General features: G+C 38.6%; 1 long non-coding RNA gene across 1 annotated transcript; it reads right to left on the bottom strand.

The window, feature by feature from the left end:
• Positions 1 to 1,546: 1,546 nt before the first annotated feature.
• LOC115833277 lies at positions 1,547 to 13,540 on the bottom strand. Its single transcript, XR_004028717.1, has 3 exons — positions 13,529 to 13,540; positions 11,824 to 11,826; positions 1,547 to 1,652 (listed from the first exon to the last, which is right to left on the bottom strand). It is a non-coding gene; the product is annotated as an uncharacterized LOC115833277 (long non-coding RNA).
• Positions 13,541 to 19,316: the final 5,776 nt, after the last annotated feature.

The raw sequence follows: 19,316 nt of genomic DNA, 5'->3' as shown, positions 1-19,316 counted from the left end.
AGTAGGATTGATATTAATTCTTCTTTCAATGTTTGGTAGAATTCAGTGGTGAACTTATCTGGTCCCAAGCTTTTATGTACTGGGAGAATTTTACTACAGCTTTGATCTCATTACTCATTACTAGTATGTTCAGCTTTTGGGCTTCTTCATGATTTAATCCTAACAGTTTGTATTTGTCTAAGTATTTGTCCATTTCGTGTAGATTTTCTAATTTATTGCTATATAGTATTTTATATTAGCCATTAATGATCTTTTGAATTTGTGTGGTATCACTTGTTCTGTCACCTTTTTTATCTCTGATTTTACTTATTTGGTTCTTCTCTCCTTTTCTTAGTCAAGCAGGCTTAATGCTTGTCAATTTTGTTTAATTTTTCATAAAACCAATTATATTTTTCATTGGAAACAACTATATTGTTTTCTTTTTTTCCAATTTCCTTTATTTCTCCTCTATTATTTCTATTTTATCTATTATTTCTTTTCCTCTATTGACTTTGGGTTCAGTTTACTCTTGTTTATCCAGCTCTTTAAGATGCATCATTAGGTTGTTTATTTGAAGTTTGTCTTCTTTTTTGATTAGGCATTTATAGTTATAAACTTCCCTCTTAGTACTTGTAGTAGTCTGTTCTCACACAACTCTAACAAAATATCTGAGACTAGGTAATTCATAAAGAAAATTGGTTTAATTGACTCACGGTTCCGCAGGCTGTATAGGAAGTATGATGACTTCTGCTTTTGCTCAGCTTCTGGGGAAGCCTCAGGAAAGTTAAAATCATGGTGGAAGGCAAAAGGGGATAGAGACATCTCACATGGCCAGAGCAGGAGAAAGAGAGACAGATGGTGAAGGTGCTATACACTTTAAAAAACCAGATCTTGTGAGAACTCTATCACTAGAACAGCACTAGGGCGATGGTGCTAAGCCATTAGAAACCACCCCTATGAGCCAATCACCTTTCACCAAGCCCCACCTCCAGCATTGGGGATTGCATTTCAACAAGAGATTTGGTTGGGGACACAGGTCCACACCATATGAGAATTCCTTTTGCTGTATCCCGTAGGTGTTGTTATGTTTCTGTTATCATTTGTTTTAAGACATTTTTCAATTTCCTTCTTAATTTCTTCATAGACACGCTGGTCACTCAGTAGCATATTGTTTAATTTCTATGTATGTATATACTTTCCAAAACTTTTTCTGTTTTTGATTTCTAGTTTTATTCTACTATGGTCAGAGAAGATGATTGGTATTATTTCATTATTTTTTAATATTTTAAGACTTATTTTGTGACCTATCTGTATTAGTTCATTCTCACTCTGCTATAATGACATACACAAGACTGGGTAATTTATAAAGGAAAGAGGTTTAATTGACTCACATTTCCACATGGCTGGAGAGGCTTCAGGAAACTTACAGTCATGGTGGAAATCCCCTCTTCACAGGGTGGCAGGAGAGAGAATGAGTGCCGAGAAAAGGGGGAAGCCCCTTATAAAATCATCAGATTTCATGAGAACTCACTCACTATTACTAGAACAGCAGAGGGGAAAACCACCCCCGTGACTCAATTACCTCCCACTGAGTGCCAGCCACAACACATGAAAATTAGGGAAATACAATTCAAAATGAGATTTGGGTGGGGACACAAAGCCAAACCATGTCACTACCGTATCTTTTTTTTTTTGTATTCCTTTTTTTATTTTATTTTATTATTATTATACTTTAAGTTTTAGGGTACATGTGCACAATGTGCAGGTTTGTTACATATGTATCCATGTGCCATGTTGGTGTACTGTACCCATTAACTCGTCATTTAGCATTAGGTATATCTCCTAATGCTATCCCTCCCCCCTCCCTCCACCCCACAACAGTCCCCGGAATGTGATGTTCCCCTTCCTGTGTCCATGTGTTCTCATTGTTCAATTCCCACCTATGAGTGAGAACATGTGGTGTTTGGTTTTTTTGTCCTTGCGATAGTTTACCGAGAATGATGGTTTGCAGTTTCATCCATGTCCCTACAAAGGACGTGAACTCATCATTTTTTATGGCTGCGTAGTATTCCATGGTGTATATGTGCCACATTGTCTTAATCCAGTCTATCGTTGTCGGACATTTGGGTTGGTTCCAAGTCTTTGCTGTTGTGAATAGTGCTGCAATAAACATACGCGTGCATGTGTCTTTATAGCAGCTTGATTTATAGTCCTTTGGGTATATACCCAGTAATGGGATGGCTGGGTCAAATGGTATTTCTAGTTCTAGATCCCTGAGGAATTGCCACACTGACTTCCACAATGGTTGAACTAGTTTACAGTGCCACCAACAGTGTAAAAGTGTTCCTATTTCTCCACATCCTCTCTAGCACCTGTTGTTTCCAGACTTTTTAATGGTCACCATTCTAACTGGTGTGAGATGGTATCTCATTGTGGTTTTGATTTGCATTCCTCTGATGGCCAGTGATGATGAGCATTTTTTCATGTGTTTTTTGGCTGCATAGATGTCTTCTTTTGAGAAGTGTCTGTTCATGTCCTTTGCCCACTTTTTGATGGGGTTGTTTGTTTTTTTCTTGTAAATTTGTTTGAGTTCATTGTAGATTCTGGATATTAGCCCTTTGTCAGATGAGTAGGTTGCGAAAATTTTCTCCCATTGTGTAGGTTGCCTGTTCACTCTGATGGTAGTTTCTTTTGCTGTGCAGAAGCTCTTTAGTTTAATTAGATCCCATTTGTCAATTTTGGCTTTTGTTGCCATTGCTTTTGGTGTTTTAGACGTGAAGTCCTTGCCCATGCCTATGTCCTGAATGATAAAGCCTAGGTTTTCTTCTAGGGTTTTTATGGTTTTAGGTCTAACATGTAAGTCTTTAATCCATCTTGAATGAATTTTTGTATAAGGGGTAAGGAAGGGATCCAGTTTCAGCTTTCTACATATGGCTAGCCAGTTTTCCCAGCACCATTTATTAAATAGGGAATCCTTTTCCCATTGCTTGTTTTTGTCAGGTTTGTCAAAGATCAGATAGTTGTAGATATGCGGCATTATTTCTGAGGGCTCTGTTCTGTTCCATTGATCTATATCTCTGTTTTGGTACCAGTACCATGCTGTTTTGGTTACTGTAGCCTTGTAGTATAGTTTGAAGTCAGGTAGCGTGATGCCTCCAGCTTTGTTCTTTTGGCTTAGGATTGACTTGGCGATGGGGGCTCTTTTTTGGTTCCATATGAACTTTAAAGTAGTTTTTTCCAATTCTGTGAAGAAAGTCATTGGTAGCTTGATGGGGATGGCATTGAATCTATAAATTACCTTGGGCAGTATGGCCATTTTCACGATATTGATTCTTCCAACCCATGAGCATGGAATGTTCTTCCATTTGTTTGTATCCTCTTTTATTTCATTGAGCAGTGGTTTGTAGTTCTCCTTGAAGAGGTCCTTCACATCCCTTGTAAGTTGGATTCCTAGGTATTTTATTCTCTTTGAAGCAATTGTGAATGGGAGTTCACTCATGATTTGCCTCTCTGTTTGTCTGTTATTGGTGTATAAGAATGCTTGTGATTTTTGTACATTGATTTTGTATCCTGAGACTTTGCTGAAGTTGCTTATCAGCTGAAGGAGATTTTGGGCTGAGACAATGGGGTTTTCTAGATATACAATCATGTCATCTGCAAACAGGGACAATTTGACTTTCTCTTTTCCTAATTGAATACCCTTTATTTCCTTCTCCTGCCTAATTGCCCTGGCCAGAACTTCCAACACTATGTTGAATAGGAGTGGTGAGAGAGGGCATCCCTGTCTTGTGCCAGTTTTCAAAGGGAATGCTTCCAGTTTTTGCCCATTCAGTATGATATTGGCTGTGGGTTTGTCATAGATAGCTCTCACTACCGTATCTTCTATCCTTGAGAATTATCCCTGTGGAGAAGAATGTGTATTCTGTAGCTATTGGATGAAATGGCCTGTAAATATCTATTAGAACCATTTGGTCTGTAATGCAGATTAAGTCCAATGCTTCTTTGTTGATTTTTTGTCTGGAAGGTTTGTCTAATCCTGAAAGTATTACGGGCTCCAGCTATTATTGGTGTGGGGCCTATCTCTCTCAGCTCGAATAATATTTGCTTTATATGTCTGTGTGTTCCAGTGTTGGATCTATGTATATTTAAAACTGTTATATCTTTCTGTCAAATTGACCCCTTTATCTTCGTTATATTTTCTTATAGGTTTTGTCTTGACATCTATTTCGTCTGATATAAATATAGCTACTTTTGCTCTTTTTTGGTTTCCATTGGTATGAAACATCTTTTTCTGTTTCTTTATTTTCAATCTGTGTGTCTCTTTGTAAGATAAGTGTGTTTCTTGTAGGCAAAGCATCATTGAGCTTTATTTTTCTATCTATTCAGCCTCTCCATGTCTCTTGATTGGAGAGTTTAGTCCATTTACATTCAGTGTTATTATTTGTAAGTAAGGACTTACTCCTTCCATTTTACTATTTTTGTTTGTTTGTTTTGTGTATTCTCTTCTTTGTTTTCTTCCTGTCTTCTTTTTAGTGAAGGAGATTTTCTCTGGTGATATAATTCAATCTCTTACGTTTATTTTTTTGTGAAGTTGTATGTTTTTAGGTTTGAAGTTACCATGAGGTAGGTAAATATTATCTTATAACCCACTATTTTAGGCTGATAACCACTTTACACTGTTTGCATAAGTGAACAAAGAAACAAAAAGAAAACTAATAAAACATCATGCTTTAACTTTGTCCCCTGCTTTTTTTTTTTTTTTTTCATAGTTTTGCTGTTATTGCCCAGGCTGGAGTGCAATGGCACAACCTCAGCTCACTGCAACCTCTGCCTCCTGGGTTCAAGTGACTCTCCTCCCTCAACCTCCTGAGTAGCTGGGATTACAGGCATGCACCATCATGCCCAGCTAATTTTGTGTTTTTAGTAGAGAGGGAGTTTCTCCATGTTGGTCAAGCCCAATAGCCCAATAGCACTGTGGTTCTTGCAGACTAGTAGAGGTGCTACTTTGATGGTCTTGGGCAAGATCTGAAAACATTCTCTAGATTACCAGGCAGAGACTCTCGTTCTCTTCCCTTACCTTCTCCCAAACAAATGGAGTCTCTCTCTTGATTTTGAGCCAGCCGGAGCTGATGGTGAAGTGACACAGCACCCCTATGGCCACCTTCAGTAGGACTATCCTTGGTCAGACCTAAAGCCAGCACAGCACTTGGTCTCACACAGGCCCTTCTGCTGTAACCACTCCTTGGTCACTGCCTTTGTTTGCTCAAGGCTCTGTGGCTTTACAGTCAGGAGGTGGCAAAGGTGTCCTTTGCTTCAGACCTTCAAGTTCCCCCAGGTCTCAAGCAGGTCCAGAGCTGTCATCTGGGAGTCAGAAACTAGAGGCAAAAACCTTAGAAGCCTACCTGGTGCTCTGTTGTACTACAGCTGAGCTGGCACCTAACCCACAAGATTCACTCCTTCACACTCTTCTTTCCCCTTTCCAGAGGCAGAGGAGACTCATCCCATGGCCACCACCACCACAGGCCCATGGGGATTACAGCCAGACTATCACCACTATTCCCTGAAGGCCTAAAAGTTTTTAAGTCAGCTTGGGGTGAATGCAGCCTGGGCTGAGACTCATTCTTCAGGGCACTGGGCTCCTCTCAGTTGCAGGGCAGGTCTAGAAATGCCATCCAAGAGCCAAGTCCTGAAATCAGTGATCCTAAGAGCCTGCTTGATGCTCTACCCGCCTGTGGCCATGCTGGTACCCAACGTGCAAGAAAAAGTACCCTTTACTTTTCCCTCTGCTTTTCTCAAGCAGAAGGATTTTTACCCCATAGTCACCACAGCTGGAAATGTGCTGAATCTTACCTAAATCCAGCAAGTCTCAGAGTCTTACCCAAATCCCTTTATGTAGTACCTGGGTATTACATGGGTATCACTGCTGGTTATTCAAGGCCCAAGGGCTATTCAGTTAGTAGCTGATGAATCCTGCCAGGACTGGGTCCTTCCCTTCATGATAGTGGGTTCCTCTCTGGCCCAGAGTGTGTCCAGAAATGTCATCTGGGAGCTAAGTCCTGGATAGAAGGCCTCATGACCCTGTTGCCCCATTCTGCTGTGACTGAACTGGTATCCAAAATGCAAGACAAAGTTCTCCCCACTCTTTTTTCTCCTCCCTTCATGCAGAAGGAAGGAATATATTTTGGAGCTATGAGGCGTGAAGCCTGGTATTAGGTAGGAGGAGATCCCAGCACTCCCTTAGCTACTCCAGCTAGTGTCTCAGTAGGTCAGGTGCCCCACACAGTCCACTGTCTCTGAGCCTATTTCAGCACTAGGACTCGACTAAGATTTGTAGTTGTTATGGCCTAGACTGCGTTTAATGTTTACTTAGAGACATAGAGCCCTTTAGCCCATGGTTGCAGGGCTTATAGGGGCTCAATTTTCAACTGCTTGGATCAGCAATTCTTCTCTGGCTAAGGCTGGTTTAATTGTTCCCTCCGTGGTTGGGTGTTACCTGAGTTTGGTCTGGATTTTGTTCTGCTACAATAGGGCAGTAATGAGTTCAATGCCTCACAGTTGCTGTGCTCTCTCTCTCCCCATTGCACAGAAATGCTCTATGCACCACACTGACCCTGCCGGGGTGTTGGGAGGTGGTGGCATTTGTAAGTCAAAGCTATTTTTTTCCTATCTCCTCAATGCCTTTTTCAGTGATATGAAGTTAAAACCAGGTACTGTGAGTGTTCTCTTGATTTGGAGTTGTTATAAAGGTCCTTTTTTATGTAGTTATTTGTTACATTGGTGTCCTTACAGGGGTGATGGATGAGCCTTCTGTTTTGCCATCTTGCCCCACTCTAAGACTTCCTCTCTCCCCTTATCTACATCTATTCCTTGCCCTAGAAGGTTGACCTTGATGCACTACATAATAGGGCTCCCTTGCTCTCTGGCTTCCAGTTGAGTTTTACAAAGGTAATCCAGAGCAGAAGATATAAAGAAAGTAGAAAATTATCGTAGAATATTGGTTTCTTGCTTATTTTTATCTGAGGTACCTCATCTTATTATCACCTTTGATCAATTTCTTTTTTTTCCCTGATTTTGGCCTTCTCTTCATGATGGTTTCCTTCTGGTTACTGGTGACCACTCCCTTTTCTCATCTTTTTAGGCGTAGAGGTAGCAACACTCACTGTCACTATCCCAAGGTCACCTTACTCTTCTTTACCATTTGCCTATTCTCCATTCACAATTTTGTAAATAATCCATTCTAAAGTAAGCCTTATTCAAATTATCTAGATTTGAATGTACCATCTGTAAACTGATGGGACCCTGATGGGTACAGCTCTCATCAAGGAAACTTCAGATGACTATCTGCAGTAATGCGAGATGCCAGAAGAACCCATGGAATCACACTGCCAGAAAGGCAGCCTCACACTCAGAGAATGGTAGAATTAGATAACCAGGATAGTATTAGTCATGCAGACACATCCCTCCTCCATTATTTCCCCTTCCTCTCCTTGCTCCAATTCTGAGGATATAAACCTTAGTTTAAAAATTTATGGAGAAGAGGAATAGAAACACAAGGTGGGAAAGGAATATACCCTGTCTTAATTTGTTTTGTGTTGCAATAACAGAATACCACACACTGGATAATTTAAAAACAAAAAACCTTATTTGGCTCATGATTCTGGAGGCTGGAAAGCCCAAGGTCACAGGACCATATCTGGTGAGGTCCTTCTTGATGCACCATAACATGGTGATAGGCATCACATGGCAAGAGGATGTGTGTGAGAGAGCAAACGATCTAGCTCACAGTCTCAAGCCCTTTTATAATCTGCATTAATCTATTCATGGAGGTTCCACCCTCATGACCTAAACATCTTCCATTAGGCTCCACCTTCCAACATGATTGCATTGGGGATTAAGTCTTCAACATGTGTGTTTGGGGAACATATTCAAACCATAGTATACCCCTTTCAATGACTTCAGGAAAGAGATAGAGCTTTAACTTTATATTAAATTTGGAGTTTTATTTATTTCATGGGACTGGATATTTTAAAGTGTTCCCAGAAGACCTTATAACCTTTTATTACATAAGAATTATCAGAAAAGCAACGAGGCTTATGCAACTTCTTTCCCAGAGGGAGGAGAAGAACTAGCTAAATATAATAATTATGATAGTTATAAGGGTTCAATGAAAACAAAAATACAATTAAATAAGTAAATGTGCTTTATGATTACAGTGTGCTTATTCAAGGTGATAGTTCCATAAAGCTTTACCTACTTCTCAAATGAGATAAAAGGTTCAAATCCTCTTCTGGCTGTAATACCATGCTTTTTTTTGTTTCTTTTAACAAAGTGTTAACAATACTAAACCCCTCTGCTACTTACTAGATGAAAACACTTTTCAGATTTCCAAGAAGTTATTATTTCTTAGACTTGTCTAATACATTTTAAGCAACAAAAACAAGGTTTTCTTACCATGATAATTCATTTCCATTGTTGGAGCTAGATTGAGCCACAAAGACCTGATGATAGTTGTCCTAATTCTATTCCTAGGCCAGAAATAGTTTGCATATAACCAAGCCCATGGTTTCCCCAAGGTTGCAGCACTGAGGTGCCAGGATAAAGCATATGAGAGATAAGCCAAAATCAAGATTAAGAAAATGATACTTCATACCACAGTGTAGGGGTAAAGTAAGAATTTTATAGGAGAAAGAATTGTGAAATTGGGTGCTGGAGACTTCAACTTGGAAAAGTGTACAATGTGAATCTGGCTAGATGGTTCACGAATGTATGTTATGAATACTCAGAAGCACACTCTTTTACGTGAAGTGCTTACTAAATGTGGCAGAAAGAAGTGCTAAAAAGAGCCATTAATGAATAAACAGCATGAGATACTGTTTGCAGACTAATCATGGTCAATAACATTCTTTCATTCACAATATATGAATTAACTTACTTTCTCATGCTAATATGAATTAGAATAATCATGTATTTCTTTGACCATTTTTATCTCTTAGCCTGGAATATTCCTCAGAGTCATCAAGGCAGCTGGCTTCAGTTTTCTATATGCCACAGCCCTTCTGAGCTGCAGACCTCTTTGGAGATGAAGAAGAAGCAGACATCCTTCATTATGAGACAGGTAAGCACTGCTGAGATCCTTGATTCATGATTATTGTTAATATAATTCGTTAGTTAGAGGTTGCTGAAGTGAAGTAAAATAATGCTCTACACATGTGTAGGTGCTTCTTTAAAGGTTTTTAACTTAGTTCCTCTGTATTTATCCCTGATATTTAAACATAGTTATTGCAAGAGTCTTCTATGGTTTTGAATTTTCTCTGTATCCCAATCTCTGACCATTGTTGATTGACCCTCTCTTGCTGTTGCTTATCCCTAGTCAGTTTCATGTAAAATAGAAATTTGAATTAACTGACTTTTTAATCATACATTTTGCAAACATGAGTTTCCAGTACATAGCATGGCCTTAAGGCATCAACAACAATTCTCAAAGTAGTTGGCTCAGGTATACTGAAAAATCAATTAACAAATACACTCATACAAGTTTCCATGTTCTTCCATACATATGTACTTCTAATTGAAAATGTTGTTATATTTTATTTATATTGGTTTTTAATTATAATTTATGGCATTTTCCTTTATTAATTCCACTCGTATTTATTGTGTAGCTTCATTATTAGCAGTTAGTGTACCCACTGGTACACACGAAACAGGCTACAGAGCTAATTTTATCTTTACTGAAAATCAAATATGTAGACACACGTAAATACATATACATATCAAGTATATATGTACATATATATCTTTTTATCAATTATATTTTAATCAATTTTATTGAGATATAATTTTCATAAAATGGATCTGCCAAATTCATGTGTACAATTCTGAGTCTTGACAAATGTATACAGTCATGTGACTACCATCACAATAAAGATATATATTATATTTCCATTTTTCTCCAAAGAGTCTTTCTGACTTTTTGTAGTATTCTCCTCCTATTTTTTTTTTTTTTGCCCTGATAACCATTGATCTGCCTTCTGTAACTATAGGTTTGTTTTTTTCTACAATTTTACATAAATTAAGTTGTACAGCAGGTAGAGTTCTGTGTCTGGCTTCTTTCACTTATTATATTGTTTTCAAGATGCGTTCATATGGCTGCATATATTAGTAATTCTTTTTTTTCTCATTTCTGAATTCTACTACATGGTATTGAATACAAAACTGGTTTATCTATTCACTAAGTGGTAAACATTTGGCTTTTTTCTAGGCTGTGGTTTGCCTGTTAATTTTTTACCAGTTTCTTTTGAATAAAAAGTTTTTTAATTCGGATGAAGCCCAATATATCATTTTTTAAAGTTTTTTTTTCTTTTTTTTTTACTTTTTATAATCTTCCTAAGGACTATTTGTCTTAATCAAGATCACAAAGATTATTCTTCTATTTTTCTTAAAAGTTTTATAGTTCTAATTCTTTTTTTTTTTTTTTGAGATGGAGTCTCGCTCTGTCACCCAGGCTCCAGTGCAGTGGCACGATCTCGGCTCACTGCAAGCTCCGCCTCCCGGGTTCAGGCAATTCTCCTGCCTCAGCCTCCTGAGTAGCTGGGACTACAGGTGCCTGCCACAACGCCCGGCTGATTTTTTTTGTATTTTTAGTAGAGACGGGGTTTCACCATGTTAGCCAGGATGGTCTCGATCTCCTGACCTCATGATCCACTCGCCTCGGCCTCCCAAAGTGCTGGGATTACAGGCGTGAGCCACCGCGCCCGGCCAGTTCTAATTCTTATATTTAAATCAATTATACATTTTAATTTAATTTTGTAGTTGACTTAAGATATACATACTTAAGATATACATATATACATAGGGTATATGTATATATGTATATACATATGCACACATATATAGGCATATATCCATCTCTCTCTCTCTCTCCCTAAACACACACACACACACGCACACACACACACACACACACCTGTGTATACATACAGATATCCAATTTTTCCAGCTACTTTTTCTGAAAAAATTCCCATTTAGTTATCTTAGCCACTTTATTGAAAATCAATTGACCATATATGTTTAGTTCTAGATCTGAAACCTCTTGTCCATTCCCTTGATAGACTAACTGTCTATCTGTATGCTGATAATACATTTGCATTACTGTAGTTTTTACAGTAGGTTGTGAAATTAGATAATGTGAGTTCTTCAACTTGTTTATTTTCCAGTTTCCTTGGTTGTTCTAGATCTTTCGTATTTCAACAATTTTTATAATTAACCTCTCAAATTATACAAAAAAGCCAACTGGCATTCTGTATGACATTGCAATGAATGAATAGGTCAAATTGTAGATTAGCTGACATTAGAGACAAAATCTAAATGATAAAATGGAGAAAGTGAGTCCTTGGTAGTTGCAAAAGGATGTGAGAAGAAGGTAGATTTGTGAATGTAAAGAATTTTATGTGGAGGAACAGCTAGAGGAGGAAGAATGCCCGGGGCAAAATAGGCTCCTTACAGAACCTAATTAGGGATGTAGGGCGTGGCTGGTTTAGTTCTGATGGTCTTTTACTCTGAGGTGAATATCAAGTGCTAATAGTGGTTTCTTTCTCATAGGCAATGGGGAATTGTAAGACAGGTATATCTGTTTCCTAGTGATTTTACGAATGTGAGTATAAGCCTCACCTGCTTTACCTGAAGTATGCATAGCTCTATGCGCCTCAATTAAATTCTGCTTGTCTTTCAAGATAAGAGGTCTAACAGTATGGTAATAGCTAAGAAAATATTATTCCAAACCTTGGTTTACAATCACTGTGGGTTAGATGGTGGCTGAAGGAAGCATTAGATTTCCCAATCAGACACTTTCTCTTGGCTTGGATTTTTATACTACATGTCTCCTGGTATCTACAGCTATCAGAAGTCAGCCACGGACTGTACTTTTTTAAACATGGAAGGAGAAGAGTATCATGCCATAACTGTAGAACCAGCTACAACTTTGCCTAACTGGGGTATAAAAGTGTAAATTGGTGGATTAAAAAAATATATACCATCACACACTTCTCTATATTAAAGGAATAAACAAGCAGAGGGCCAAACTGTTGTTGTTGCTGTACCCTAGTGAGTCATACTTGATCCATTCAAGAATTGGGCTCAAATAAGATTTTTCTCAGGCTGCCTTGGGCTGGGTATTATAGTATGTATAATAAAATATTGGTTTGCTGTTGGACACAGGTGGTGGATTATAATATAAAATTAAAATACATGAGCTTCCACCAGGAGTTTTGTTCTGTCTTAAGTTTATACGTCCTGAGGAGGTGTTTTAAAGTAAAGGAATTGTGTGCTTTACTTCAACAGAAAGTCTAGGTGCCTCCAGATAGAGCCAGGATTTGATCTTGACCTTAGAGTTTCAGAGCATCTTTATTTCTAACAATATAGCCCTAATCAGCATGTACCATTTTGTAAACGTCTCTGTAAGGAGGGAGTATGTTGATTCTAGGATGGACTGAATTACACCAGCCTGTGCCTTGGTAATCTGGCCAATGACATGCTGAGAAGCCAGGAGAAACGTAGAAGCAGATTGCTGATTTTCATTATCAAAAATATGGTAGGTCATAGATCTCATTGAAAGTGCCTACCTTAATCATGCCCAGGAAGTCAGGAGCTGAAAATTGAGATGATACCAAAAACAACACTACTAGCATCACTGTGATTTATTACCAATTGAAAGTTTAAAATTCATTGGCATGATCACATTCAAATTAGAGTTTGATTTCAGTCAATCACGCTAGACTGTAAGGAGCAATTGCTCCTTGATGTGAGTTGGTGGTAATTAGAGACAGATAAATGATTAAAGGGCCAAATGCTGCACATCTAGAGCATGATTTGGGTCTAATCGACAATTTCTGCAGGTCATCCTGGGACTGAACAGTCATCTAACCTAAACTTTACTTTAATCATTAGATTTGTTAAGAAAGAAACATTTGGAGACACTTTGCAAGCTAATATGAAGATCCCAGGTTATTGGTGGCCCTTGGCATTCTAAATGACTGTCAGTGGTGTCCTTTTGAACAATGAATCCAATTTGTTAAAAACTCAGAAGTGCAAAAGTGAAACTGTTGGGTTGTAGAAATTTTTAAAATAATGTATCCCAAGCCTCAATAATCTGTGAAACCTTCCATCTTTTTTTGCCTGTGCACTTTAACAGGCTCAAAATAGCATGTTATACTAACAGGTTAGTCTTATTTAACAAAAAAATGCATGTTTTTTGTTCTTGTTTTTTTTTTTTTTTTTTTTTTTTGAGACGGAGTCTTGCTCTTTTGCCCAAGCCGGACTGCAGTGGCGCTATCTCGGCTCACTGCAAGCTCCGCCTCCCAGGTTCACGCCATTCTCCTGCCTCAGCCTCCCGAATAGCTCGCACTACAGGCGCCCGCCACCACACCCGGCTAATTTTTTGTATTTTTAGTAGAGACGTGGTTTCACCGTGTTAGCCAGGATGGTCTCAATCTCCTGACCTCGTGATCCGCCCGCCTCGGCTTCCCAAAGTGCTGGGATTACAGGCGTGAGCCACCACGCCTGGCCCAAAATCCATGTTTTAATGGGGAAAATAGTTTATTCCTAAGGGGTCCCTTAGGCCAAGAAATACTATTTGTAAAAAAATATTCAAAAATCTTACTGCTAGGAAGACCTTATAAAAAGGTATTTTTTCTGATTTTTCATTAATTCATTTGTTCTTTTATAATAAAAGTTAGCAGTTGCAAAATATTTACTACATGCTAAGCTTTGTGATCATTTTTGTTTAACCTTTACAATATCGTAAAAATATTATTATTATTATTATTATTATTAGTGAAGAAACTCAGTTTCAAAGAGGTTAAAGAATTTACCCAAGGTCACAGAACTAGTAAGTAGCAGAAATGTTTATTTTGCTATATAATGATAATTATGTCTTTATGATACCTTAGTTCTTGGTGTTGAAGATTTGTAACATTGCATAGCTGCTACTACCCTTAAGGCCTTACAAGAAGAAATAGAGCATTATTAAATGCAGTGTTTCTCTACCAGTCTCTCTGATGGATTAGGCTGTTGGGGCCTGAGGAGTAAGAGAGTTGAAGGAGAAGAGTTAGGTAGGGTTATTAATTTCCTTGGACATCCCCTTACTGAACATCATCTTGAATTAGCCGTATTCAAAACCAAAGGTCACTTTGCCCCTCCAAGATAATCATACAAGACTTTCTATTTTTCAGCTTTGGAAATTGCTCCCTTTCTTCATTAATGCATCCTCCCTCAATGTTTCCATACACCTGCTCTTTGGTAAAGTGGCCCTTTGGAATGATTGTCTCAATTTGAGTATGGTATCTTTTCTCTATTAAAACCTTCCCACTATTCCTTACCTCTCTTGCCTGTGACATAGGTTGCACAGTCATTATAAATGAAACTGTAATATTATACCTTTCTTCTTGTATTTAATCTTTCTGAGCTTTTATTTGCTATTTTTCTTAAGGGTAGATGCAAAACCAGTGCAGCCAATGCTTTGCACATAACTTTAAGGAGCGTGGGAATCCACAAAGCAATGTCCAGTGTGAGAAGCTACCAGCAAATTTCTAGCTCCTTCGACACCAAATTATTGCCATTTCTTTCCAACGCTACTAATTTCAAGAGTTCCTGTGAATAATCTGAGGATTCTGCTCCTCTCTTCATAGGTGGTGGGATGGTTATTATTGAGTGTCAACATGATTGGATTGAAGGATGCAAAATATTTTTCCTGAGTGTGTCTGTGAGAACATTGCTGAAGGTGATTAACAGTTGAGTTAGTGGACTGGGAGAGGCAGACCCGCCCTCCATATAGGTGGGCATCATCTAATTATCTGCCATCAGTGTAGCTAGAATAAAGCAGGCAGAAGAAGTTGGAAGGACTTGACTTGCTGAGTCTTCCAGACTTCATCTTTCTCCCGTGCCAGATGCTTCCTGCCCTCAAACATTAGACTCTAAGTTCTTCAGCTTTTGGACTCTTGGACTTACACGAGTGATTTGCCAGGGGCTCTCAGACCTTCGGCCACAGACTGAAGACTGCTTTTGAAGTTTTGGGACTCAGAATGGCTTCTTTGCTCTTCAGCTTGCAGACAGCCTCTTGTAGGACCTCACCTTATAATCATGTGAGTCAATACTCCTTAATAAACTCACTTTCATATATATATATATATCTATCCTATTAGTTCTGTCCCTCTAGAGAACCCTGAATAATATAGGTGGTTAAGTACAAAGAAAGACTAATTATATATTCCTCTTTTTCCCTTCCATCACCCCAATACATAAGATAGGTTTTATGGGGATTCCATCAGTATGATGTGCTTGATCCTCTATTGAGAGCAAACAGAAGCTTTGCATTACTCACAAATCCATTGTGAGTAGATGAATTGGATACCCTGAGACAGTCTCTATCCTGCTTTCACCCTCCATCCCCACCATATGAAGAAATAAGGATATGGAAAATGAAAACAGAGAGTCCCTGTCCCTACTCCTTTCCCCTTGACTGTTTCTCACAGTGAATGCACTAAGTATGCTAGCAGATATGGCACAAACCTGATCATCGATGTAAGCCTTATAGTATCATTCATGGTATAGAGATGATAGCGCTAATTGAGGGAAGACGTGAAACCTTTAGGTTTCGTAAATTCCATCCCTTCACCGGAAGAAGCAGGATGAGAAGCACTCATTACTCTCCAAACTTCATGATCCTCATCTCTACTTAGTCATATGCGTTTCTCCTGTTCATGTGACTAGAGGAATGAGGCCTTTTCGTTGTACATAAGGATATGCAATGAAAGCAAGGGAGTATGTTAGCTTTCACTATGGTCATTTTGTTACTAGGTATGCTGCTAGCTCAGCTCTACACCTTGGTTCTCTCCTTATCATCCTATCTTCTGCTTCACTTCAACCACGGGATGCCTGTAATTATCAGCTTTTCACCTTGCCCTCTTTTGTATCATTAATTTGCCCCCACTCATTATATCTATTCACATGAGATCACATCCACCTGATAATTCATTTTCTTTAATTTTTTTAATTATACTTTAAATTCTGGGGTACATGTGCAGAATGTGCAAGTTTGTTACGTAGGTATATACGTGCCACGGTGGTTTGCTACACCCATCAACCCATCATCTCCATTAGGTATTTCTCCTAATGCTATCCCCCCCATCTCCCCAACCCCAACAGGCCCAGGTGTGTGATGTTCCCCTCCCTGTGTCCATGTGTTCTCATTGTTCAACTCCCACTTATGAGTGAGAACATGCAGTGTTTGGTTTTCTGTTCTTGTGTTAGTTTGCCGAGAATGCTGGCTTCTAGCTTCATCCATGTCCCTTCAAAGGATATGAACTCATCCTTTTGTATGGCTACATAGTATTCCGTGGTATATATGTGCCACATTTTCTTTACCCAGTCTGTCATTGATGGGCATTGCAATTTTAAGAGAATTCATTTTCTCTGTAGAAAATCCCTGCTTTGAGAATTGATGAAGCTGCTTTGAATTTGAAATTTAAAGATCTGATTTGAATTGCAAGTCATATTCAACATGTCAGTTAATCTTTCCAAACCTTATCTCAGTTTCTTCATGGGTAATATGGGGGTTAATAACACTTGTCTCAGAGATATTAAGATAAACCTGAAAAGCAACACACAGTGTAACGGGATTACTATTTTTCTATTCTCGTTATTATATCCTTGTCCAAGAATATATCATCTGTTTTTAGGTAATTGATTTGTTACGTATCAGTCTCTTCAACTAGGCTCTTGCTGTCATTAGGACAGAAACTGTGTTAACTTTAGTTCACCACAGTCTATCCATCATGTAACCAGGGAATTGATCCAGGTCAAGTGTTGCCTAAATATTTGAATTAAACAAAAATTGCAAAGGACAGCAACTGCATTTTCATAGTAAACAGCACAGTACTTTATTTCTTATTTGTACTTGAGGTCAAGTAGTACTTGAGAAAATGCAGCCTCAGTTCATTCTTACTCAATGACCTTTATTTTCCTTTGGGGACATTTCATAAATACCCTGGTAACTGAGCCCAGGAGATAGGCAGGCAAAGGCATGAATCTGTGTAAAACTGTGCTTGCAGAAAGAAGGATAGTAATAATAGGCTCCATCCCTTTAACTGCACATATCCACTATCAGTGGATAGAAATGCATCAGAGGAGAAATATCTACTCTCTCCCTGCTACAACTAAGCTGTTATGTTTAGAAAATTCAATCTTGCAGTCCCAACCTGCACCTGATTTTTCTATGGCCTCTGAAGATATGCTTATCTAGAAATTAACTGTTGTACTGATTCCTGCAGCTTGGCAGGTAAGATTGCAGTAGAGGACAAATAGAGGACAATGGCACCAGATTTCCTCTATTACACACACTATTAAAACAAATGGAGTCAGAATTCTGGTGCAGAGTGTTCACTGATACGATTTTACCATCAAGGAAATACCAGATAAAAGAGAGTGAATGTCAAACTTGTTAATGCCAGGCTGCAAATATTTTTGTCATAAAAAGAACAAGACAGATGCTTTATATTTTGAGTAATACATTACATTGATTTCTATACAAGGAATTTTTTTGTTCATCTCTCTGCCTCCATATACCACCCCACTTGGTATTTCTTTTGAGTTTAGTTGATTCACTGACTTTGTCAAATGAATAGCTTGTTAATGATGAGGTTTCAATGAAAGTATCCATAATGTGAGCCAATAGCGTTTGCCACATAGTAAGCACTTGACACATCTTTCTTCGATGAAGGAGCAGTATGCACAGGGCTTTTTACAAGGCAAACTGCTTCAGAAACTGCTTTCCTAGCACCCAAACTCATTGATCTATCATGGGCAGATTCACACTAATCAAAGTCACAGAGAATGTGGTCTAAACCAGAATGCCAGTTGATTTCTTTATCACGGTGTATGACAGACTCAAGGGACTAAAGCTCTTCTTTCTTTTAGTTAACACGTATTTAAGGAGCACCTGTGGCAGAAGTTAAATTCACAAGTTTCCTTGCTGAGTATGGCATCAGAATGAGGGGAGAAGCTAAATAGCTACATCAGATATGAGCCTGCCACTACAATATAAATACATCTAACATTGGTAGTCTTCCTGGACCAGGGCAGCCTGTCTCCTGGACTAGGATTAAATGGGTGCTGAGAATTATTCTTTGATAACCGTATTAGTTATCTATTGCTGCACAACACATTATACAAACTTAATACCTCAAAGCACACGCTTATGATTTCATAGTTTCCATGAGCTAAGAGTCTAAGCATGTCTTAAATAGTACTTCTGATCAGGCTCTCACCTAGGCTGTGTTCATTTCTAAAACTTGGGGTCCTCTTCAAAGGTCATGTGATTGTGGCAAATTCAGTTTCTTGAAGTTGTAAGAGCGAGCTCCCCTTTTCTTACTGATTCTGAGCAGTGCGCTGTTCTTAGCTCCTAGAAACTTCACATAGTCCCTTACCATGTGACTTGCTTATAGGCCCTCTCACATGGCAGCCTACATTTTCAAGGCCAGCAGAAGGTCCTCTCCTCCAATCTGCTAAGACAGAGTCTTATATAAGGTAGCCATTACAGGAATGACTAGCCCATCACCTTTGCCATATAACTTAATCAAGTTATGTGATTATCCCTTCATATCCACAGGCCCCACCCACACACAAAGGGTGGTGATTATGCAGAGTGCCTACACCAAAAAACTGGAATTTTGGAGACCAAGTTAGTATTCTTTCAACCACAGTCACTCTCCTCGTTTTACGTGCTATACGTTAATGCAGTGGTTCTTCCTTCTCGCTGCAGCGTATAAATATTTGAAGATTTTTCCAAGTACAGATGCTTACATTTCATCCTTAAAATTCAGATTCAGTGCATATAGCAGCAGGACTAACCCACTTACAACTTTAAGCCTTATGTAGGTGATCCTGATGAGGAAATCACTTGAGCTCCTGTTCAAGTTCTGAAAGCAGATCCGTATGCTTCTGAATCCTGATTTGAAGTTCGTAATTTACTAGCTGTGTGACCTTTGGAAACTCATTTAGTTGCTTGGTTGCCTTATCTGTAAAATGGGGCTGATAAAAGAATAACAATCTCTAGTTGTCTCACAAGTAGACTTAATTAAACCTATGCATGGAACATATGCATTAGCATATATGCCTGGCACATCGCAGGTGTTCAATTAATATAGCTATAATTATTTGATTTTATGGCTGATACACTTTTGTTCTGATGGACAGTGAAAGCTGAGAAGCCTGCATTCATTACCCATTTTGTTTCTTTAAGGTGTCTCTGTAGACTGCCTCTCTCTCCTATCATAGGATATTTTAGA

Source organism: Nomascus leucogenys, chromosome X (assembly GCF_006542625.1).
Source record: "Nomascus leucogenys isolate Asia chromosome X, Asia_NLE_v1, whole genome shotgun sequence".
Classification (NCBI taxonomy): Eukaryota; Metazoa; Chordata; class Mammalia; order Primates; family Hylobatidae; genus Nomascus; species Nomascus leucogenys.
This window is presented reverse-complemented; position numbering and strand designations above follow the sequence as displayed.